This window comes from Pygocentrus nattereri, chromosome 27 (genome assembly GCF_015220715.1).
Source record: "Pygocentrus nattereri isolate fPygNat1 chromosome 27, fPygNat1.pri, whole genome shotgun sequence".
In the NCBI taxonomy this organism is placed as follows: domain Eukaryota; kingdom Metazoa; phylum Chordata; class Actinopteri; order Characiformes; family Serrasalmidae; genus Pygocentrus; species Pygocentrus nattereri.
In genome coordinates this window covers 11,870,534-11,896,614 of record NC_051237.1, presented here as the reverse complement: position 1 = coordinate 11,896,614, position 26,081 = coordinate 11,870,534, and positions in this window count along the sequence as shown.

Genomic DNA, 26,081 nt, shown 5'->3' with positions numbered 1-26,081 from the left:
GCCAGAGACTTGCATTGAGTGTAGAGTGAGATCCCTGCCTTAACCTCTGACACTTTTTTCCTTTCTCGCACTTTCTTTCTGGCACATTCATATTAAAGTAAGGCCCGGCGGGGCCTAAAGGTCAGATTTCAGTACGGCTGCAAAGCACAACATCATCCATTAATGATGACCACAGGATGGAACTCTTTTTGGCTCTACATGAAGGAATCAAAGAAGAAAGTTGGTCGATTCAAGATGTTTCTGAACTATCTTGTCTGGTCCTTATTCCTCACAGGACTCAGAAGAATGTTGTCCGTTCCTTAAGGCATCAGTAAATTTAACCTTTGGTTTTTGTTTAAAAATTAATCATTTTTTCTATAGCAGCTAATAATCAGTACTAAAGCTAGATGAATTACTAGGTTATCAATTGATCATTCCAAGCAGCTGTTGGGAGACTGGACAAGCTTTACAGAATGCTGACAAAAATTACTTTCAACCTCTTGATAAATTAATTTGTTGTCTTTTGAAAGATCACACTGATGGGACAGACAAAATATAGTTTTTCCCTCTTCAGTCTAGTCTTGCCTCCAAGACAGGTAAAGGCAGCTGCCTCATCTTTTTGATCTGCTGCTAATGCAACATCATTTTACACCATTCAACATGCTTTGAGGAGAACACAAACTTTCAATAATGTTTTGTTAGCTAACAGACATGTGCTGAGCAAGAGGTGGTCATCCTACCCACCTAGAAAGACTGTAACATGGAGCGAGGAGGGGAAGCATATGCTGAGATAAACGAGATTTATTAAGGGCAAATGCAGGGTCATAGTTGTGACAGTCCAGGTTCCAATAATCTACACCGAGTTCAGGATGGACAGACATAACTGAGAACTAAGAAACAAACCACAATGACAGTACAAACAGAGTAAAGACAGACCAATACAAAGACCAGCAAAGACAAAGTGCAAACACAGGGCTCAAATACAACAGGGAAAACGAGGGACAGGCGGAAACCAGGTGGTGACAATCAGGGTTGGAGTCATGAAGAGAGGGGGCTGGACCAAAACAAACACACATGGGTAAACCAAAACAACACGAACACATGGACTGGACTGGGAGGGGCCAATCATGACAAAGATCAACATGCTTTCTCAGACTCCTGGTCACAGATGGCTGTGACATCACCTGTTGTCAAGGATCTCCTAAGGAGAGGGCCAATGCTTAACAGCTGCACCACCACACTTTCAGGAAACATGGTGCTATGCAGGTACATTTTTGTATATCAAAAAACAGCATAAATTTGACATACAGCCATGGTCTTACAGTGAATGTTTTTTTTCCCAGGAAAAGGCATGTAAAGCTAATGCTTTAAAACAGAAAATAAAAAAGTATGTATACATATAACTTTGTTTCTCAAAAATGGTAACTTTACAGGATAAAGAAAAAAGTGCTTTACTTTTCATGATTTTTCAAGTCAATGGAACCAGACTTTTAACCAAGTAATTTTTTTTGTCCATCCTTAATGAGATTTCCACACAATGTAAAGGCCAACAGGCATTTTCAGTTTGTATGAAAAACTGATAATTTATTATTAATTAATTAATTATTAATTATTAATGTGTTTCCTAACTAAGGGTTTTGAAAAAAAAACCCTTCTTAAGCATACAACCTCAGTGATGTGTGCACCACCCCAGTAACAGTTTATTTATAAAGTGTAGATTTTTTTGTTGTGTAATCATTACTTTAGTTGAACTTTAAGCTTTTCTAACCCAGCAACAGTTAGTATGAAAGAATGCATTTGTGGGCAGGGTGTGGATTGGTCAATTGGAATAATATTAACTGGAATAACTGGGTTGGATTCTAAGCAGAGAGTGCTACACTAGATAACCATTCCAGGCTCACTTGTTCAGTCTGTGCTAAGAAAGAGTTTTCTGTTACTTTTATTACTTCATTCATCCAGGTCTATAAGATCTACTCTGAGCAAGTCTTAACAGCCAGTCAGTACACACACCTGCATATACAAAAGAAAGCAGCTAATGTGAATAAAAGGTAAGCTTGATTTCACTCTTCTAAATGGTGCCATAACATGGTAGGCTGCATTTATGACTGTTTTATTCTGCATGCAGTAGAGCTCGTTTATATGATATAGTGGAGTTTGTATTACCATTATTCAATTAAGATGCAGTTTGGCTTATGGTGCTGGAACTATCAAAGCCCATTAGTGCAGTGGCTCAAGTAGATTCTGTCACGCTGCCACATGTAAGCAAGCTATGAGAAATCTTGTGTAGCGCCATGCTTCCACATGGGGGCCTCTCAGCCAGCCAGACTTTACTGTGGGTTGCTAGGGAACTATTGTAATATGACACTGAAATCAAACAACATCTGTTAATTTCAGCAGATTGGAATTAAAAGCAGGTCTTTTTCTTCTTTGTGAGGCGAGTGAGGATTTTCTCTGCGTTAAGGGGAGCTTTTGCGAACATATGTTGCACCATAGGGGCTAAAATGAATGCTGTTTTACTGAGTTGAATCAGTTCCTTAAAATACACCCAGAAAGTCAATGTCTTTTCTGCTTGAAGCAAGGCAGATCCTGCCTTCCTGTTTCTGCATAAGATCACCCTAAAAGTTGTCCTTCTACACTGCGGCTGTTTTAACAGCAAAATTCTTTCTCATTATTATTTTAGAATGATAATATAAATTATTCTAAAACTCTTTCTTATGCACCCCAGTAATGCTTAAACAGCTTTGAACGCATTCTGGAGGCACTGTGGTGCTTCTGACAACATTAGCATGCAGACCTATATACACTCGCTCCTTGGTGCAGTCTGCCACTAAAAAGGTAGAAAAAACATTGAAAACTTAGAAAAATGAATAGCCCTCTAGACAATAAACTAAATATTTTATTGTTCACAAATATATGAACCCAAATGGATTCTTCTTTAGATTACAAGCACAAAATTCTGAGTGATACAAAACATTAATAATTCCCAAAAAGGTGACTTTGGGTATAAAATCTATAGCATTCTTAAAAGGTCTGTTGTATCTCTGCCTACTGTTGTTAAGTCATGACCATTTCATAAATTCAATTCCTCAGAAAAAAAAAAAACCTCAAAGTTTATCACAAAACAAAGAAAATATATTGTTTAACAGATGCCTTAACTCTTTAGTGTCTGACTCGTCTCACTCAAGCTTTTGCCGTGTAATACTGACATAAGAAAAGTGTCAGATCTCATCACTTTATTTTTTTAACTCTTTTCTATATCTCAGTGGTCCAGCAGTCTGTCAATGCAGAAGAGGAACTCATCCATCGCCCGAACGTCATACAATGCAATGCTTATGTTAATCTCTTGTTCTCTCTTAAGGGGAGTTTAAGAGGCAGAATTTAGAAAGCAGTGATCCTTCATTAATGCAGTATCAAAATCTGCTTTATTTCTCTTGTGAAACATTTTTCCAAACCTCAATTTCAAAAAGTTTGTGAGTTCACTTAGTTATATGAGAAATGCATATAAAAACACAAAGCAATGTTTTGTAAATCCCCTTTGACCTAAAACAAAAAGCACAAATACAGAATATTTAATGTTTTATATCAACATTGTTTCCTGTAGACATAAGCTTATTGATGCCTGCAACGTATTCCTCAAAAGGTAGTACAGGGTTATTTAAGACTAGGAATATTGTGAAATGTCAAAAAAAAAATCTTGAACAGGTGCTTGTGTATAAAAGAACATCCAGAAAAGGCCTAGTTTTTTATGAGCAAGGATGAGTCTAGACTCAACAAAAAGATATTCAGTGAATAATTTAAGTACAACATTTCTCAAGGAGTTACTGAGTTAGTCATGTCAAACTGCAGTCCTGCCAGGCCAAAGTACTGCAAGATCAGTGTTTACCCTCATCTAACGCGCTAAAAATCAGTTCACAAAATCGCAAAAAATGGAGATACTTGTTTGTACTTGGACATAGATGATATGCTGCCTTCAAGACAAAGTCTATGCATATTTCAACATGCCGATGCCAAGCCATGTTCTGCACGTTACAACAGCATGACTGTGTTTTCAATTTAAATCAAAAAGAATTTACCAGCCACTGCTTTCTGCCTTTATTAGCATTTTAACTATTAACTATTAATTATTTTGGAATTGAAGTTTCTAAAGCGCTGTTTATCTTTTATCACCATCCAGTTATATATGTAAAAAATAGCCCGAGTTGATGGTTGAGATAGCCTGCAGGTTCTTGCGTGGTTGACATCTGAACTTCAGTGGAATAAATCGGTGTGAGGCACACACTTTCTGACAGAGCTGAAATCCTACACAGAGGCGCGCTTTATTACTTTTGTGACAGATTAAATCAGAGGATACATAAATACTACTGCTGTTTATCCATACCCCGAAGTGCACAGAGAAAGGGTGCAGTGTGACAGTTTTGCAACAAGTGAGCCAAATTGAGAGTGACAGTAAACTGGACTTTTGGCTCAAGCTGCAAATATTCACCAGCCATGTACGCTCCTTCCAAGACTCTACCCATTTCATCACGTCGCCCTGTGACTTCAGAAAGATGGGAACATTTTTCTCCCGGTGACGGACAAGGCACAAAGAGCTGATTGTGTGGGTCATTAAGTTAACTAGTCTATTTTGCCTCAAATAGGCTCTGCTTCGAGTTAAGGTGAGGTAATGTTTATGTACCATTATACCAAACCACTTTTCCGAAACCGAAATGAGCACAATAGACATATTCACACACGACGCTTCATGGAGCGAAAAAACGGAGCGTAAAGCGAAAAGATGAAGGGAGAAAAAAAGAAATACAGAGCAGAATGAATCCTATATTTCTGGGCTCTAATAGGCCTAATTATATTGCTGATATGGTAATGTGGAGCTGCTCCCCCCGTCTGCTGCGAGGGAACAAAGAGGCAGTTGTGCGACGCTGGCAAAAATCAGATGTTAATGATATTTCAGGACCTTGTTGAGTCTGGACAGCGGGGCTGGAGCACCTAGAGGGGAAATGACTTCCATGCCTAACCTATTCCAGCAAGTCTGAGTGATACTGAGGGGAGTGCAGGGAGGAGGATGGTGGGGGGGCAGGTTGGCAACAGATTTAGCCCTTTTACAGTCTGGGCGAAGTGTGAAGTAAGACTTTCAAGACAGCCATTTGTGAGCTTTTTCCAGCCATCGCAAAATTCTCAAGATTTTGGTTCACTGTCTTACTGGTTTTGATTTCACATCAACAAGAGTGGGCGAGAAAGAGAGAGAGAGAGAGAGAGAGAGAGAGAGAGAGAGAGAGAGAGAGAGAGAGAGAGAGAGAGAGAGAGAGAGAGAGAGAGTTGGGAAAACACCCTCAAACAAGAGCATTGCATGCACCATGCAACCCAAGTCAAACAGTTTGCACCGAATACCCTTTTTTCTTCTGTTCGTTCCCCCTTTTTTTGGAGATCATTTGCACTTGGCACATCGTCATCCCGAATGCTGAGAATGCCAGATGGATTTTCCACAGTGCTCCCCTTGACGGGGCGTGTGCTGGATACGTCTTGCCAGAGACAAATCCACTATGAGTTTCTGTACCACAAAGGGCACTACTGTTCCATAAAGCAGCAGCTCAGAGCCCCGTAAACACACGGAGACACGCTCAGGAGAGCTAGCAGTTACTCTGCATATTTACATACTGTAGACCTTTATAGACATTTACTGGAAAAATCTCCACCCTGAAGGCACTGATGATGAAAGGAATCAAAGATAAAACTGTGTCTTAAGACACTTTTTTCCATTTGTCAACATTTCTGCATTATAAAATCAATGAAATGTAAACAAAGTCTTTCAGAGAAGCTTGGTGTGAAATGTTTTGTTCTAGAGGAGCTTACTGAGCCAAAATTGTTCACAGTGCTGTCAATAGGAACAAGACATTTAAGCTGAGCTGAACGGCTCTGATAACTCCCTTACAGAACATTATTACATGAAATGGTTACATACATTGCTGACTTTTGTGATAAGCTTTTGTCTTAAAATATATACTTTTCTAATGCATTCATTGTGCAGAGATCCATGCATGTGTATATAATCACTGTCCAATGAAAAACAAGTATCTCCAACATCTGGTGCCATCAAAAAAATTGTGTAAAATAATTTACATAAGATCATTGAAAAATATACCTCACAAAAGATGGGGAGACAAAGATTTAAATACTTTTTACAAAAAACATTCAAGTCACGTGCACTTCAGAAACTATTCTTAAGTGCACAATAGTAGAGTAAGATTGCCACAGCATCTAATTTTCTCTTTATTGTCTACGTGTGAGTACATCAGGCATGTATTTTCCTTTCTTATTCTTCCTTTTTTCTGTTGTTTATTCTTTTCATTTACAGAGATGACCATTAATGATTCCTTTAGTTATTTGGTCATTTTGAAAAGCTCAAACGTGTAAACATCAGTGATAGAAGAGAAAAAACTAATTCTAGCTTAGCTGAGGACAGAGCTCGGTAAATGACTTTGCAAGTCACATGGCAGTAAATGACAGAGAAAAGACCAAGATGTCATTTCAGTCATTCGTCTGAAGACAACTTACATAAGCTGTGTGGAAATGTAAAATTTATTTCAGCTCCTGTGAAGAGCTGTCATTTAATTCAGTCACTGTGCAGAACTGTTAAAAGGCAAGAACAACACTATTAACATGCTGGTTTGTCTTTCTGCACTGTAAAAATAGGCTTGCCGCTTTGCCTCATTTTAGGAGGGGGATATTAATGGCTATTTTGGGCTGTAATTTGCTGCAGGAACTAGATGGAGAGTGTGTGCTTTTAATCAAAACAGTCATTCGCATTATCTCACAAGCTAAAAATGGTAAGCACCAGCCAGCCTCAACAAATAAAACCAATTTTACCCTTATTTACTTTTCTCGAGTTTTATAATACCAGGCAGACAAAGAAAGTCTGGAGCAGCTGATTGAATTTGCCAGTGTCTGATAGCTGTGATAACACTGTGACATCTTTAGATATTTTAGAAAGTACCTGTTCTTTGCTCCTTTAATTCATGTGCTCCACAGTGTCATAGAACACATATCTCCAATGAGCTTTTCTGCCTGGTGTTTTGTACACATGATCGAAAGCTGTAGACCTGCAGGATGTGCAACAGGTGCCATGCTTCATTTGAACTTTACTCTGAATGTAATTGTACTGTTACTTAAAACTTTCATATAAGAATATGCATGTCACCACTGTTGGAACAAAACCTCAGATCTCCTTTGTCTGCTGCTCTGTGCAATGGGTTTAAAATACTGATATAATGGTGATACGAGGCTTTGGCATGACAGCAATCATACACACATTATGCAAAATAAGAAAAAAAATACCATAGTACTACAGCACGAATTTCAAAGTTTTTACTTTATGGTAGGAAACACTTAAATTAGTTTACTATAATGCTCCTAGTAAATTATTGTAAAACAGAGCATGAGAGTTCAAATGTACACACATCAGGTTGCCAAGCCTTCAGAATATATACACTGACAAACATCAAGTCTCTGCATCAAGACAATTTCAAATTAAGACAAAGTACAGACCTATTAACTAATAGCTTGAGAGGTCATCTGCAGAATCACATAGGCTCAGTATAAATCCATCTTTCAGATTATTTTAGCTAGTTTTTCCAGCTGTGTTACAAAGTTAAGCACAGTATCAGTTGTAGACTCAGGATGAAAATGAAACATGAAGCTATTGTAAAGAAAAAGTAAGAAATGTTTGTCCCTTTCCTTACAAATGCAGGACATTTTTGTCCTTAAAGTGTTTGAAAACACACAAAGACACACATACACACATACACACACACACACACACCCCAAAAGAAAAACACAGTAAATAACCCACCAGAAAGCATCAGTTTCACACTGGCAAGAGGCCACTCTTACACTCGCCTGGAACACATAGGTGCACATCAGTACATTTGGGTGCAAGAAATTTTACTCCCATTCTGTGGCCTTTTTTTTTCAAAGACAATAACCCCTTTTTTAACAAAGATGGACTTCTCATTTCTCAGTCCCTCAGCATTTTATGTACTGGACAGGTTTGACTTTAATGTAAACTAAGAAAGCCTGCTTTGTGACATACCTCCAACATCTCTGAATAGTCCATTGGTAATATTAACATATATAACATAGTTAACATACAGAATTTTGCTCAGAGAAGAAATAAAAAAAAAATACACGTCTGTAATTTTTGGTTAATTTTTCATCATATTTGTTGTATTTAATGTCTGCAAGTGTTGCAGTACTTCTCTTTTGCATTTTTAAGTTTTGCCTTTAGACAAAATTCTTAAAACATTCAATGGAAAATAATACAACTTGGATTTTTGTTCTCTTTGAAATCTAGGTAGATACAGTCAGGGCAGATCTGTCATTGGCTGAGGCATCAGGAGCTGAACTGACGGCCTCACGTGTTGGCTTAACCAATAGTACAATTAGGACTTGAGAGTCTTGATTTACAAAACATGAGTAAATCAAGACTCTTTGATTCGACTGTAACTTCCTAATTATGTTAATGGTTAATGTAGCAGAAGTTCTTGATATGTCACCAACTGTGAATACGAGTGGTAGCCATTGTTTGCTCTATGCCAGGGCTGTTTGCTAATGGAGTCCCTGTAAAGTAGAGTTTTGACATTTTTATTATAAATTGAAGGCTTAGCAATTATAGTTACAGTTTTTCATTTTTGTTGATGTAGACCATCAACATGGTGGGACACATCAAAAAAAGAAAGAGGGTTTTGGTCAAAAATGGTGCAGCCCGCAGCGCTACATTGTCTGATGACCAAGGCTGTTGGAGCTTTTTTGATTTTTACCAAAGTAATCAGGTGTTATCGTCGCCAACCAGTCATTGTGTTCACTGTTAGGACAAGGTGTAAAGCAATACTAGAGGAATACACAGAGGAGAAAGTGCTATTAATGGTCATAAAGGTCTTGTACAGTACTAGAAGAAATCCCTACAGTTTCTTACTGCTTTACTACAGTTCTTTTTCCCGTGGGCCTGCTCCATTCGAAGCCCACTCCACCCACATTCATTCAGGATCACAGTCTGTCTGAATAAGTTTTTACACACCATCCAATCGTAATCTGCCACTTCATTTAGTATTCGGCCTCAACTTAATCTATATGCCTGCGTGTCTCAGGCTCACTCTGCTTTCAGTTTGGACGTGAAGCTTTCATGTGGCGCATTGTCTGGTGCGCTTTGGAAAGCGAAATGCATTACACCATATGCTCTGCTGTAACTCATTAAGCCCCATGTCTGCTTCAAAGGCCTGTGACAGATTGATCCTCTGCTCTAAGCCCAGCCTGAAATGCATTGGTGGCAGGACTTTGAAACAAATAAATAGGGTTTGAAATAGCTGAACTTTAAGTGATAATGCTCTGCCATTACTGCCAGTGAATGCTGCACATTTCTGATGTAGGCCACTCACTGTTTGACAATAGACATGTTCTTTCTACAGATGTGTCTCACCCTCCACCACTCTGATTGAAAGTGTTTGCCTTTGTGTTCCTGTGTACTCTTACTTCTCTCTGCTCCCTTCTTCTGAGTGAAGATGAGGGGTTATTGTGTGCGGAGACGTGAAGAAAATTGTCAGTGAAATTTCTTAAGCTGCATATATCAGCGAATGTGCATAATTTGTGTGTACTTCAGTGTACTGTATAACTCTATGTGTGGCTGTCTGTCAGTGTGCAGCTAGTGCTTTCTGATGGAATATCATTTTGTGTTTGTGTGTGTGTGTTTTTGTACATTATCAGGACAAGAATATCCTGACTTTGTAGGAAAATCAGAGCTGCAATGCCTGGACCCTGACTTTATAAAATGCTTTATAAAATGTAAAAACTGTTCTGAAATTTATTCATAAATGTAGATACTTGCCCATATATATATAATAAACATGGTACAAATCATTATTACATTGAGGTAGTTACATAGAATACTAATACAAACGTTTTAAGCACAAAAGCAAATTATTTGAAACTATTTACCAGAGCAGTAAATGTTTCTTTATTTGTAAAAATAGTGCATTCCTGATTTCATTTAATTAAAAAAAAATGATTTGCCAAACCTGTATTAGATACTAGTGCTGGGCTTTCTCAAGGAGAGGTTTGCAAATGTGGAAATGGTTAAGGTGAAACACTGACATACATAACATTGGTTGCATCAACCTTTTTTTCCTCTGATGTGTTTTTCTTAGCCAAATAAAATTGCATATATATATATATATATTTATATTTATATGCATTTGAATGACCCCACACCCTGACAAGGAGTAAAAGTAAACATTTTGTGTGTGTGCCTGTGTGTGTTTGTGTTGTAAGTGTATGTATATTTATCATATCATTGCTATCAGTTTTTGTTTATTTTTTACTTTTTTGCATAATTTGAAAACTCCAGCTGCTTTTTTATATTGTGAAATTTTTTTGTGATGAGTGGACCGATAAAGAAGCGTCCAAAATTACTTGGAATAAAATAGTGTATATATTAACATGTATTAAAAGTAAGGCATGCTCTTTAATTCTTCTTTAAAATAAATACATTTTGTTCTGACAGTGATATGATGATTCATACTATGCATCTCATCTGTGTGTGTAGCAGCTCATTTGTAACTGTTTTAGCAAATGCAAAAGCTTTCTTTTGTGAGTGTGTGTGCGCATATGTGTGTGTGTGTGTGTGTGTGTGTGTATGTGTGCACACGTATGTGTGTGTGAGTGTGTGTATGTGGGTGTGTGGGTGTGTGCGTATGTGTGTGTGTGTGTGTGTGTATGTGTGTTTGCATGTGTATGTGTGTGTGTGGGTGTGTGTGTGTGTGTATGTGTGTGTGGGGGGGTGTGTTAGTGCATGTGTGTGTATGTATGTGTGTGTATGGGGGGGTGTGCATGTGTGTATGTGTGCATGCATATGTGTGTTTATATATGTGTGTGTTTTTGTGTGGAGGGGTATGTGTGCATGTGTGTGTGTGCATGTGTGTGTTTGTGTGTTTGTCTGCGTGGGGGGGTATGTGTGCACATGTGTGCGTGCACGTGTGTGTGTGTTTGTGTGTGTGTGTGTGTGTGTGCGCGTGTGTGTGTGCGCGTGTGTGTGTGTGTGTGTGTGTGTGTGTGTGTGAGTGTGAGTGAGTGAATCTGAACGCCACTCAGCAGACAGCAGGTTGAAGTGACGCAGGTGAGAGTGCTCGTATGTCTGTCCATCTGGTCTCCTTTAAAGCTTAGTTCCTTCGCTGCTTTTACAAGCTCATGAAACACACACTCAGTGAGAGCCATGTGATTCTACTGTAAACCTGTCACAATCAATTGCCCTGCAAAAAGCATATCAGTTCTGCATAAATATCTTTAAGAAAAATATTGAATAATGCTTTGCTCTGCAGCCATCTGGTTCCATATAATTATTAATATAATGATTATAATTATTCATTCTCGTAATTGTGCCTGTCCCTGTCATAATATTGCAGATCTGATGAAGGTAAGAGCTGAGTACTGTAATTGCCTGTTTTACAGTATAATGACTGTACCTCAATAAAATGTAATGCAATTTGCTCATTGGAAAACATGTTTTAATGACTTGGCTGTGCATCAGATCCAGTCTAAATATTAGTTGGATTGTATGTGCTTTGTGCAGTTTAATGCCTTGGAATTTTCATTGCTTTCTTTAAGCTTAAAGACTAAAATAATTACCTAACACCATGAGAAAGCTCACTTTTACAGAAGACAGAAGATGTGGGAGTGTGCAAAATGTGCAAACTTTTCAAATTTGTGCTTTATTCAAGACCCTGGGTTTGCAGAAGATGTTAAGAACAGGAGAGCGAAAACAAATGGCATCTCTGTATTTTTTGTCCTTTACAAACATCGCTGATAATAATTTTTTCATTCTTTCAGTAAGTGTCTGCTATGATGTTACATTTCCCAAAATGATGCAGAAATCCATTAAAAACTGAAAAGCTGATGATCTTTAAAATGCATCAAATCATTAGAACAGAATAGAATAAATAAAAAAAAAATCACAAATTACGTTGTCTTAGAGCTTTAGATTGGTGAGGGCATGTGGGTCCATCCGCCCAAAAGCACATTTCCTCACAGCAGAGAATAAGCAAACGCAGAAAAGAAAAGACAATGAAGAGAAAAGAAAATATCAAAATCTGTCTTCATTCAATACCACTCGATTTATCCCAGAAATGAAACACTTTTATGTCTTTACACGCAAATATGGGCCTTCGTGGGGCCTCCGCCTGGTTGCTTAGTGCACGTCCGACAGCATGTGGGTTCTATTTGGCCTGTACAGTAACATGCCATCTGTATTTGGGCTTGTAATTGTGTGATTAATACTGGGGAGGAACATCACACGCTCTGGCTGAGGGATTCAGGCAGGGCTATCAACATGCACGTCTCACTTTGATGTATAGATCGACAAATTGAAGCCAAATGCACTAATGATGTGCTTTTGAAACAAGTCCTTATCTGCTATATGTGGTTACTGCCTCAAAACAATAGGAATCATGTGAGGTTTTTTTTTCTTTCTCTATGGCCTTTCAGTTGAGCTGTGTGCACTTTGGAAATGCATCTGTGTCTGCTCTATCAGCAACATCAGAGCCGATCAATAAGATTCAGATTTACGGTAAGTAATGATGAAAAGGTCAGGCTGGGTCTAATTGTTTATTAGCTCGTTAAAAGGTCACACTAGGCCAGATATGCTTCCACCAACTTTGGCAGACGTTCCGTAGTTCCAGCAGATTATTGCCATTGTCATGGGGGTATTATGTATTTCTGGATGCCAAACGGCTGTATGTATTTGTCACAGTTCAATATGTGAAATGAGCCATAATAAAAAAGCTTCGCTGAAGTTACCTCACAATCCTAATGGTCCTAGACAATACCTGATTTCACCATAGCTGGACGGTAAAATGCCCAAATCATGGAAAACTGAAATAAGAGCTGAATGTAGTATGTGAACTTTGCTATGGTTTCAGTTCCTGAGGTCTAAATACAGAAACTATGCTGCATTTTGTATTTGTTTTACTTTGTAGGGTCAAAAAAAATAGTGTATTCACAAGGCAATTCCATAGTTTTTAAACACGTTGGCATTGTTGTTTGCAAATTTCTGTCCCAAACTTTGACCTCTAAATTTAAACTTTCATTTTTTTGCAGTTCTTTTAAATGTGAAAGATTTAGATTTATCATTAATTTAATTAAAAAAAACTTCATGCTGTTCAGTATTTTACAGAAGTCCAGAAGAAGTTACACAAAGTTTTCAAAAATAATCTTAAAATAATTATTTAGTAATCCTTTTATCTTGAGATAACAAAAGTTGTTATCTTGAGATAACGAGGTAATAATCTTGTGATCTCAAAATAACAAAGATGTTATCTTGAGGTCACAACATAATTAAATTGCTGTCTCAAAACAACAATCCAGAATATTATAACAACAGCTCATGGCCTCTCCAGACTTTCATAGTATTTTCATGCTGCCAATTAAACAAAGAGTTTTAGTCCACAGGTGGAGCCTTATTTTAGCCAGACCCCTGAATTTTAAAGCAAGAAGTGAGACTGTCACATGGTGAGTAATTGGATCCCAATGATTTGAAGTGCATGCGTCCCAAATTCACCCAAATAATTGTCACTACTGAAACACATATTTTCTGCAATTAAGTAAACTTCAAACTTCAAAGCTGTGCTAGTCATGTGCTCAAACTTAGAGCACTAAACTGTCACTACTGACACATTTCATAACGTTTAGGAAGCACTTTGATTGTTTTGCTAGTGACAATATAAAATAAACACACACACACACACACTCACTTTCTAAGCCGCTTCTCCCTCAGGGGGTCGCAGGGGGCTACTGGAGCCTACCCCAGCGGTCATTGGGCAGAAGGCAGGATACACAGGATACAGGGCAGACAGACATACACAATCACACCTAGGGGCAATGTAGCATGTCCAATTGGCCTAACTGCATGTCTTTGGACTGTGGGAGGAAACCCACACAGACACGGGGAGAACATGCAAACTCCACACAGAGAGTTCACTGAGGGAAATATGAATTCCAGCATGTACTGTGACATTCTGAAGCAGACCATGATCCCCTCCCTTCGGGAACTGTGTCGCGTGGAAGTTTTCCAACACAATAACGACCCAAACACACTTCCAAGATGACAACTGCCTTGCTGAAGGTAAAGGTGATGGACTGGTTAAGTACATCTCCAGACCTAAACCCAAGTGAGCACCTGTGGGGCATCCTTAAGAGGAAGGTGGAGGAGTGCAAGGTGTCTAACATCCACCAGCTCTGTGATGTCATCATGGAGGAGTGGAAGAGGATTCCAGTAGCAGCCTGCACAGCTCTGATCAACTCCATGCCCAAGAGGGTGAAGGCAGTGCTGGATAATAATGGCGGTTACACAAAATATTGACACTTTGAGCATATATATATATATATATATATGGTGTGCACACTGTATATATGGTGCTCACCTGATAGTAGTGAGAGCTCACCACATAATATCTGGTGCTCGCCTGATAGTATCTGGTGTGCACCAGATTTTTACCATTTTTCCAAAAAAAAAAACCACCACATCCCTTCAGGGTCTCCATACATTTCTCTTGGTGCGTTCATCAGAAAATCTTTAGATAATGTAAAGGAAAGTCACCGTGTTTAAATAATGTATAAAATAAGAAAGCAACAAAAATGTCTATTTTTTGCTCATTACCTCTGTAGCCTGCATGAAGACAAGATGGCATACCTTTTTTTTAAAAGTAAACACAGAGATAATTCTGTTGCAGGTGGTTGTTGTGTTAGACACCCAAACAGAGGCATGAGATGGAAGCCATTTTTGGATGAGGCGGGAAATGTCACGCTCGTTATCCTGTGCTAACCCAAGCAGACGATGCGGGCCGCGCTCAGGGTCCTTTCAAACACTCCCCCTCATGTGTCAGTGCCTGCTTCATAATACCTAGCCATAACCAACACTGACAATATGGATAATTATGTCATCCAATCCATTGAAAACTCACAAAACCCGTCCGGAGCTTGTGAGCTTTGAAATCAGGAAAGTAATTAAGGCCTTTGAGCAAAGGGCTGTATTTTTTGGAATATACTCTCAGATCCTTTGTGGAGTTGGTAACTTGAGATTTAGATGCTTGCAGTCACTTCTGAAGTCTGAGAAAATGTGGAGGTGGCAAATATCCACAATAACTGGCTATTGCCATGCACACTTTCAAGACAATGGTACTGAATAATTTCATGGTGAACGGCTCATCGCCAAGTGAAATTACACCTCATTGTGCGAATGTGCATGAATTTGCGAATGGCTGAAAAAAAGAGAAGAAAAAAGGAAGAAAAAGACGACTGAAGCTCCTTGTTCAGAGTCACTAGATCAGTATGTACAATATCTCAAACCACAGCAATCTACAGCAGAAGGAGTTCATTAAAGCATTCTGATCTTTATCAGTGAACTTCTGACAAATAGTCTTAGTATCTTTGTTAAGGGACTGAAAGTCTGGAAATATGTATTTTTTTCGGTCAGTTGGTCTGGTTGCAGGAGTTTCATTTGGTGGACAGAGAAGAATTTTAGAGCAATAGTGTCACCAAGGTGGGTTCTCACCCACAGTCCTTAGCTGTTCACCTGAAGCCTTCATAGCACAAGGTCTGAAATTTTGAATTTTATGTCTGAAGTTCTGGATTTTACTGACTGTGTACATAACCAGTTGTGGAAATGGGCCAGAATGCACTGAAACTTCGTTCCACAAGTAAATCACAGGAGGGAATTGAAGCTCAGAATTGTTTTTAAGGAAAGTAGTTGTTTTACACTGTTTCTAAAGCGTGCACATGAAGCAGGTCATCCCACTTATGCAGTTAATTTTGTGCCCAAAATTTCAAATAAAATGATAAAATCCACAAGCAAAATATTAAGTAGCAAAATGTGCAACACATTTTGCAAATACAAATTTACAAATGTAGAGTTACATTTTTAACTTTTCAAAAAATATTATTACTCAATTTCACTCAATTCTGGCATAAACTTTTTAATGGGGCTGGGGGTGTCTTAGAGGAGGGTGTTCACCTGCACTCTCTATTGGTCAAATGATTTGGAGTGGCAGGTCTTCTGAACATATATGTGAACCACCCCCAGCATGGCAGATATTATTATTTTATTTGAAACTTTTGGCACAAAATAAACTCTATTCCCACCCAGTCTCCATGGTAACATATTCTGCGGTAGTCTGTTTGTGCTTACACAATATATGAGCAAGATAATTTAGTATTTTTGTGGAAGCAGTTGTTTAGGAAAGCATTTGAGGTTTTGTATTTTGCATTGATGAAAGACTTGTTTGGTAGCTCTAGTGAAAGTGCTGTTCAATTAACTTTTAGAAAATGTATATTTAAATGTTTAGTTTATAAAATAATTCAGTTAAATTTTTGAAAAGTATATGTTCTTTTTTCTGTGCTGTTCCTCTTTCCTTCTCTATGCTATAAAAATACATTGGTTTAGTCGTTAAAAAGACCTTGCCATTTCCACCCCATTTGCATAATATCACATTATTATCACATTCTCTTTACCATGTCTTTCCACATCTTTTGGCTTCACTTACTAAAGCAAAAATAATGGGATTAAGCACCTGATTGGCTGAAGCTTTTCATATCCAGTCAGTAATCACAACGCTGAAACAGTATCTGCAAACTGTGTGTTGATGGATCTGATAAACGCAGGCTTTCCTGCATCCAGGCTGACAGCATTACAATGGAGCATACAGTGATTGATGTATAGAGATTAATTGATGTCACTTTCAATTATGATTGTGCTATACAAAATGGAGCAAAGTAGGAGGACAGTGGCCACTTTTTGTTTATTTTCTGCAATATGCAAAAACTCCTTAAACTGCAGGGTTATTTGGTTATTAACCTTCGGATTTATTATTCATTAACCACTATAAATTATTCAGTAATGAAACCGGTATGTAAGTTTCTAAGGGTGTGGAATAGAACAGTCTGAAACAGTGTACCAAAATTTCTAACTGTATCATTGACACATTCCCTGCTCTCACATTTGCTGTCATTCATACAGACCACTGTCAATCAACGTTAATAAGGTGGGAGGGGGAGATGGGGGCCAGGGTTATGCTTTGCAAGCATCCACACTCATATATATATAAATATATATGCGCCACTCCATATAGGTGCACTTTGTAGCTACAGTTACAGACTGTCGTCCATCTGTTTTTCTTCATACTTTGTTAGCCCCCTTTTACTCTGTTCTTCAGTGGTCAGAACCCCCATGGACACTCACAGAGCAGGTACTATTTGGGTATGTATACATATATGTATGTATTATGCAATAAATAATGTGCATATGTGAAAATGTTCTTATTCAGAAGATGATGGTTTGGGATATACAGTGGTTATGTACATTACTGTATTTGTAATGTGTGTAATACAGTGCATGTGCAGCAGTTTAAAGCAGGGGGATGTGAGAACGGTCCTTGTTTAGGAGGATTATGGCTTAGAGAAAAAAGCAGTGAAGGTGATGGTTGGTCCAAGTCTTTAGGGATCTAACCTCTTAAACCTCCAATAACTTAAAGCCCTATAAGATGTGGTTATGAAAGTAAAGAACTGAAATGTGAGTTCTCATACAGCTATTGTCAGTATATGGGTTAATGAAAATACCATTACAATACATTGATTGTTATTTATAGTTATAAGTGTATGTGCTATAGTCATATAAATTGCTTTTGGAGGGGCTCACTAAAAACAAACCCACAAATAAATGACAAAGTTTGCATTTGTACTTTTACTTTCTTCTAGCTGTTCACTCAGTACGCACAAAGTCTTAATAAGCAGCATAAGGATTTCTGGCTGGATTTGTCGGAGCGAAGTTGTTTCTCTGTGCTGAAACGGAGCAGAGTTGTGGCACTCTGCATGCAGCAGACACACTCCATCTTCTTCTGTGTGAGGCTTCCGCTTTGTTCAGCCCAGTTTCAGGGGGTGCATGTGTATGTGGGGGGGTTGGCTTCCAGGGAGCATGTTTGCCAGCCCTATCGCGTTTCCAAGAAACCTCAAAGAACATCTAAAACATTTTTTCTCTCTCTCTCTCTCTCTCTCTCTCTCTCTCTCTCTCTCTCTCTCTCTCTCTCTCTCTCTCTCTCTCTCCCTCTCCCCTTCTCCTCCTCCTGAGAGAGGTGAATGTATTCTCTCGCTCTGTGTACATTGCAGTGGATGGCGTCTCATCAAAATTCATGACCTTCACTGTCTCGTTGCTGAAAAAACTCAATTTAATTTCATTTCATTGTCTTTACAGTGTTACTGTGTGTTGATTTCTTAAGATCAGCATTAATTAGCCAGCACTACGGTGGCATGACAGTGGTAGGGTGCGTTCATTCTCCCCAACAATGCCATGCCTTTGTTCACAGGAGCCTAAGTATCTTTGATGTCTGACTTGACCAAGGACATTTCCTCACAAGCTATGATAGGGATTAAAAGGAGCAGTGAGCTCACATGAAGAAAATAAACTAAAATTAAAGCCACTCAGAAACTTGGTTTTGAATTTGCCTTGATTGTTGTTCAGTAATATGATGAGAGAAAAGCATTCTAAGCATTTTCATGACTTCTAAGAACAGAATCTTCTCTTTGCAGTTTGAGAGCATTCTTCATTCTCAGTCATTAAAAACACATAACACGTTTAATCAATTTTCTCTCCTCCTGTCAATGAGAGACAGGCAGATGGAAAAGTGATTAACTTATGATTTGTTCTTCACTAGCCCAATAGATATATTCATTGCAAAAAAAATAACATCAAATTGTTTTTGGGGCAGGTTGTTTAAAAATGCAAGAGTGAAGTTTTGATCCTAACTTATTACATTACGTCTGTCTTAAAGCAATAGCAGACTGTTCCATCTGTGGCATTTGATTTCCATGGATAATCTATCTATGTATCTATGTATCTATGTATCTATGTATCTATCTATCTATCTATCTATCTATCTATCTATCTATCTATCTATCTATCTATCTATCTGTCTATCTATCATATTTTTGAGACTTAAGCTTTTTTTTAGACAAATAACAAAAAAACAGCACTTTGGCTTGCTGTTACTATCTGTTGAAAAGTCAGACAAAAATGTATTTATTTATTTAGATATTTATTTATTTATGTGCTGTCAAACTGACTCTTGCTCTTTTAGACCATATGGGTAGTATTTCCCAGAATATCTTCTGTTTGGGGCTTTAGACTTTTGAATGGCTTGTTCACGATTCCTGATTGTCTCCTTCCAGCTTTTATCTTTAACTATTCCTAAAATGCCTGACTATTCCAGTCTTTTCCAAAAAAATGGGTTCTTCTCATAATATTCGTTCATTTTCTTCACCATGGAAGTCTTTAAAGCATTGTCAGTCTGTCAGTCTGTCAGTCCGTTTTTCCTAAGTTGCGATTTAAGATCGGAAAAATCCAAACTTTCTTTTAATGAAACTTGTTATGTCAAAGCTATGCTATGTATGTTTTGGTGATTTGGACACCTCTCTGGTAGAAATATATAATTGCATGCAGCCTGTGGAAGAACATTTATTTATGTCGGTTGCGCTTCCATTCTCTTAATGGGTGAGTCTGATAAAAGCCAGTGTGTTGAAAGAGTGTTCAAAGAGTATGAGTATGAGTTCAAGAGTATGGTCAAAACCTGGTAAAGGACATGTCTTCTGAAAATATAATGCACAAAATATCACATGGCACGCACACCATATGTTTATTTGTGTTTTCTTCCTGTCTTAGTAATGCTACTGCTTTCAATGTTAATACAACAGTCTATCTTACATAGTGCAGCTTTAAAATGCATTGAAATTGTTACTAGTTCTCTATAAAGTAAAAACATTTTGAAGAGGCAAGTTTTTTTCAGATGTTTTTTTAAAAATGAAGCAATCAAAACCAAGCACAATGACCACCACATAAGAAGTGCTGGTGACTTCACTGTCATTGACAAATATGGTTGAACTCATGTAAAGCATTACAAGCTGTTTGCTCCTGTACATGTTCATTTCCCTGAACGCTGCACTGCTGGAGAGAGGAGCTCAGTGTGTATGACTCCTGAAGTCTCAGACTGACTGCAGTGCTCTGTATTCACACAAAGACTCCAGAGCCCTCCACAAATTAACTCCCCATGCAGGCCCGGGCTGATAAAGAAGAGGAACATCCCCCAGCGTGATTAATCTGTCCCTGAGTCCCTTTCTGTCTCTCTCCCTCTCTCTTCTTTTCTCCCAGCGTCTCTCTCTCTCTCCCAGTCCAGACTGCTGTCTCTAGCAACTGGGACGATGTGAATTATTAACCTGCAAAACAGGCTTTTAACTTACAAATCATGTCACAGTTGTGAAAAAGAGAATGCCAGGCGGATTTGAAACTTCGGAGCCTCCAAAAACTTCTCACATGCTGGCCACAACCCCCAGAGAAAGGGCTGACAGTGAGCGATGTGTGGCCATAATATGAATTCAGTGACTTATTCCTGTGTCAGAAAAATGCTTAACATCAGGCTCTTAAGTCTCAATCAATAAAATCAATAATCACTTCAGAGGAGACACTCATTCCGATGCTTTAAATTCTCAAACATAGACCCTGTTTTATTCTGTTTTACTGCCAGTGCTAGAGCAGGTCACTGTAGCTGCCGTGTGATCTCCAGCCATGGGTCAGCAAGTCAATGTTTCTGTTCTGGTCTTTCACAATTGCTTCATAAAAAGCTTTATTGTCTAATTAAATCTGGTTTGCTACCAAAAAAAAATCATTCAAACATCAGTGGACAGGGAGTTTCATTGTCACTTTCAAGTGGTTGTAAAAAAGCCTTTCAAAGCATTGTTTTGGTGGAAAGGTTCAATCTTCTTACAAGGAAAAAAAAGAAAAATCTATATTTGGTCCACTTCATGTGGTAGATCGGGTCCGATAAATAACTTTGTTACGAGAATTCGACGTAGCTCGGCATGGACTGTCTGGAACTGTCTGGGGTTCTGGTTAGCCAGCTGCACGGAAACGGCTATAGCATTATCTCATCAATTGTACGCTGATTGAGGTCACATACTATGAGAGGAGGATACGCATCAGTGCTCCAAACGCTGGAATAACAAGACATCAGGGAGTTTTTTTTCCCAACATAAATGAAGGCCCATATAGGCACAGCAGATCAGGTACAGGAAAAACATAATCAGATCTTGAGTGCGCACTGGATGTTGCACGATGACTTCACACTGCCATCCACCATATAGGCCAAGCTAAGCAAAGACAGCAGTACTCTGATTTACTTTAGAAGTGCCGCAGCAAAATGCTGCTTCTATAGCTGCATGCAAAGGTTTGAATATCCTCAAATGACATGTTTTGTTAGCTTTCTAAGTGAAAATAACACAGCTTTTACAGGGAATACACTTAAAGATGACCATTTCTACTTGCTGAGTTTAACATATTAGAAAAATATAAAATGTAAAATGTAACATTTTTGCAAAGGCCACATTTTATGTCTGTTTTTTTCTAATATGTACAGTTCAGCAAATGAACAGCAATTAAAATGTGCAGAATTGTGGACTGAGGATGTGTTACTTATTTTCACTCAGAATATACAAAGAATGTAATTTGACCCCAGCGCCCAATTTGCATACGACTGTATGGCCAGAGATATCTGAATACATATCCTATGTTTTAAGTGCAAACTACTAAATTCTAGAGAATAAAAACATTCATACAGAATGCACTAATTTTGTAATTCTAAGATATTGCTTCCCAAATATCAAATATATGTTATGTATGAAAAAAAATCTAACCATACTAACCATATAGTTGTATTCCAACAAACACAATAGACTTAAAATCGTGCTCTCTTAACACTGCCTAATGGACAGAGAGCATGTTACCAAACTGTGTTGGACAGTGACAGCCTACATGTAATCTGATTACATAAAACAACTACTTGTGAGCAGAATAGGACATGTTTGAAAATATGTGTAATCAGATCAAAATGGCTTTTTTTTTGTTGTTTTGATTAGATAATATCAATACATGAGTCAGTTTTCCTGTATAATGACTGCATCAGTGTGACTGATAGTAATAGTTGCATGTGGGTTTAGGAGATGAAAACAAGGAGGAAGGGATATTATGGCTGGGTCTTCAGACGGTTTGAACAAACAATATGGAACGGTCTGCATTTGCCTCACTGGATTTGTAGAAACACCTTTTAATAACATCTCTGGAAGCAAAGGAGGGAATAATATAAGACCAAATTCCAAAAATAATCCAGAAGCAATCAGATTATATTACGACATAAATAACAGAAAGTTACTGATTACATGTTTGGCCATGAAATTTATACCAAAATGCATCTCTTAACACTGGATGCACTAGACTAGATTAGATTAGATTAGATTAGATTAGATTAGATTAGATTAGATTAGATTAGATTACACAAACATTTATTATCCTCCTCAGAGGAAATTCTTTCATGGTCCAGATAGAAACACTTCATACAGTCACGTGTAAGATGGAAATATAGACAGAAGTTAGAATGTTCAGGAATTCTGGATTTACTCTGTACAATTCGCTCCCTGCAGCTTTGGCTTCTAAAACTACACAAGAGATCAATAAAGCAGCTGATCTCAATTAGAAGGTTCTTTTAAGACTTAATGTTGTTATTGGATGTATCTTGTTACGTGTTTTCAGGCTTGTCAGATATAAAACACGAAGAGCTCAAATGTAGTTGAAACATGTTTCACAAAAACACACGATGAAACGCTTCCTGTCTGACTTACCTTTTAATCTAATCAACACTGAGTGTGAGCATTCACTGGTTCGGCCACTAGGGGCATATGCATACAGGAGAGAGAGAGAGAGAGAGAGAGAGAGAGAGAGAGAAAGGACAGATAAACAGACAAAAAGACAGAAAAGGAGAGAGAGAAATAGAAAGGGAGGGAGAGAAAGAGATTGGAAGGAGAGAAACTGAAAAATTAAGAGAGACAAAAGGGGACAGAAACGATAAATGGAGAAGGAGGAATAGGATAAAAGGAGAGAAACAAAAACAGTGAAAGAGAGAGATAGAGAAAGAAGGAGATAAATGGACAAAGAGAATTAGAGACAACTGAGAGCAAAAGAGAGAGAAAAAGGGGGATAAATGGATGACGGGAAAAACAGAGAGAGAAAAGAAAAAGAGAGCAAGAGAGAGAAAAGAGATCACAAAAGACAAAAAACAGAGAGAGAGAGAGAGTGACTGAGTGCGAGAGAGAGAGAGAGAGAAATGCAGAAAGGGAAATAGAGAGAGAGAAGAGAGGGAAACAGTGAAAACAGAGAAAAGAGAAATAAACGGACAAAGGGAGGGGGAAGAAATAAATGGAGAAAGGGCAATAGACAGAGAAAGGAGACAGAAAAGAGAAAGTGGAGAGGGAAAGAGAGAGTGTGAGAAAGAGAGAGAAAGGGAGAGATAGCATTAGGGTGTTCTCTCTTCACCCTTGAAACACGCTAAGGCTGCTGTTTTTGTTCATCTTAACTGTGAATTGACCTTTGAAGTGGGGTGCAAACACTTAACTGTGCTTTTCTCTTTTTGCTGTGACCCAGACGCTCATTCACGGGCTGTGAGGATGCAGCCTCTACAAATAATATGAAAAATTCACTATCAGGACACAGCCTTTATATTTGCTATCTCACCTTCTCTTTCGTAAACAAACTCGAATGCCTTTAAAATGTTGCAAATATTTGCCTTCTCACTTTTACTAAGCCTCAGAGCACCTTCAGAGAAACCGAGTAATATTATCCACAAATACACCCATAAGTCTTCACAGGCAATAAACTGTTTTATTAACTTTCTACCAGACTCAAGTTAATCATTAGCAATGTTTCTTTGTAGTCAGTGTGTTCATTTATTATTCAGAAGCTCTTAGAGTAAAATGTCAGTGAAATCTGCAGTCAGAGGTTGTGTTACCATCTATATGATAATCTCATGAAAGAAAAAAAAAGTCTTCATATGTGAATCTGACCCAGGCCGTCATTTGGTCTGGCATGAATGGAAAGAATAGAGGCGAAACAAATTAAACCTGAAAGCATGGTGAGTTACATGCTTGAATGATTGGTGCTGATTGCAGCCTGATGTATTGACAGGGACATTCTCTCATCGGCCCCTCCCACGGACAGGGAACGGCGTGACAGGAGGGATCGACGTGAGCTGTTATGGAATTTGAATTCCTTTCAATTCCCTGCACTTCCATGGCTGAGATGGGAAAAGAATATGCTTCACCAGACGCCCGGCCTGGCTGCAATTCCCATCATCAGAAAAGACGAATGGCAAATAAGGCGCTTAGGCATTTGTCCTTTGCATGTGAATTCAGTCACCTGTGGACAATTCAATCGATATTCCACAGAGTGATATGTGACAGCTGCCATCTAGAGCCAGTAAGTGCTAACCTTTACACATTGTGCTATAGCAGGTATGGCATGATGAGGCCATATATAATGTAGTCATATATAATACACCAAGCACCATCGTCTGAAGAATTTATCAACATTTATAACAAAGGAAAGCAGTTTCATTTCATTTCACACAAATAAGGTCATAAGACAAGCAATGAGCATTAAAACCACTCTTAACCTTCACTCTTCACTTTTTCACATTCATGGCCATTCGCATGAAGAGATCCTGCATTATTCATTTTCATAATTTGAATTTGTGGTAACTGGTTGCCTGAGTGGTGCCGTGGATGTAGCTTTCACAGGCTTCTGCCTGATTGTGATGGATAACAGAAAAACTAGGGAAAGAAAAAGCTACTGGAACTGCATTTTGCTTTTTCAACCACTGTGCTCCAGTAATGGAAAACTGGATAAAACCTCATAAGAACAGCTTTGGTAAGACTCTCATGCCTTCATCAAGTCTGTCTCACCATGAGATTTTGTCTTGCTAGAGTGTAACAGCTTATTGAACTCATGTTAAATTGTCATTGTCATGTATCCTAATTGGATTTCTCCAGCTATCTTATTATTCAAATGGTCATGTAAACACCACACTCTGATCTAGAAATCCAAAACAAGGCATGGAAACTTAGTAAGGCATGGAAACAAGATAATTAAGTTGTGACAGTTATGTTGTGGCCATAATTTAGTATGGTGTGGGAATGAGATAATTAAATCATGGCATGGGAACCAGATATTTAAGCCATATCCACAACTTAGTAATACTGTATGTAGGAGCCAGGTAAATAGTTCTAAAAGTTGTGGGCACAAATTAGTAAAGTGTGGGAATGAGATACTTACATGGTACCCATGACATAATAAGATGTAGAATGAGATAGTTAAGTTGTAGCTTTGTCTCAGATAAGTGTGGGAATGAAATATTACGTTACTTAACTATCTCTTTCTCACGCCTTACTAGCTTATTAAGCCATCATTAGGATCCCATAAAGGACAGAAAAATGCTTTAATATTATTGTCGGTGGTAACTGACTAAAGTTTGGATGGATGGATGCTGCAGACTGGGAATAGGCGTAAAAACACTTGAATATTCATTGAATGCACCCAATTATATTGATGTCTTCTCCATATGAAATAAAAGGCAGAAGGGTTTTGTTTATTCCTGTAATGAAAGTGAAATGCTGGAGTTCTTAACGCTCAATACAATTTTATACACTTCCGTCCATGTCTATAGATATTAGAGCTGAGTCTCACAAGTGTTCCCCCAAAGGTCCTCCTCCTTCGTCTCTCTTTCAATCTGCAAATCTCCTCAGCTCCTCTCCTCACTCCTCTTCACACATGCTATTACAGGCTGGAGGAGTGTAGCTGTCATCATGGCCACAGAACATAAGTCCATAAATGTCCCAGGACTCTGCTGGGGCCTGCGCCTCTCCGCCACTCCGATTAAAGAGCCCTCCATTTGCACTTATTCATTTCTCTGATTTATGTGTCGTCGTGCAGCGGCAGACTTCATATTTTTCTTCCACTGAGGAAGAGAAGTTCATCTGAGGACCTCTTGTGCTTCATCTCTTCTAACTCAAGCCATGAAGTAGTAGTAGACACACATTAATAGCATGCTAATAATCTAGCCCCGAGGACAGAGCTTTCATAACTACATTGAGTGCGAGAATGGCAATAACAAAAATGCCTCTGGGTTGACTGCTGAAAGTTGACA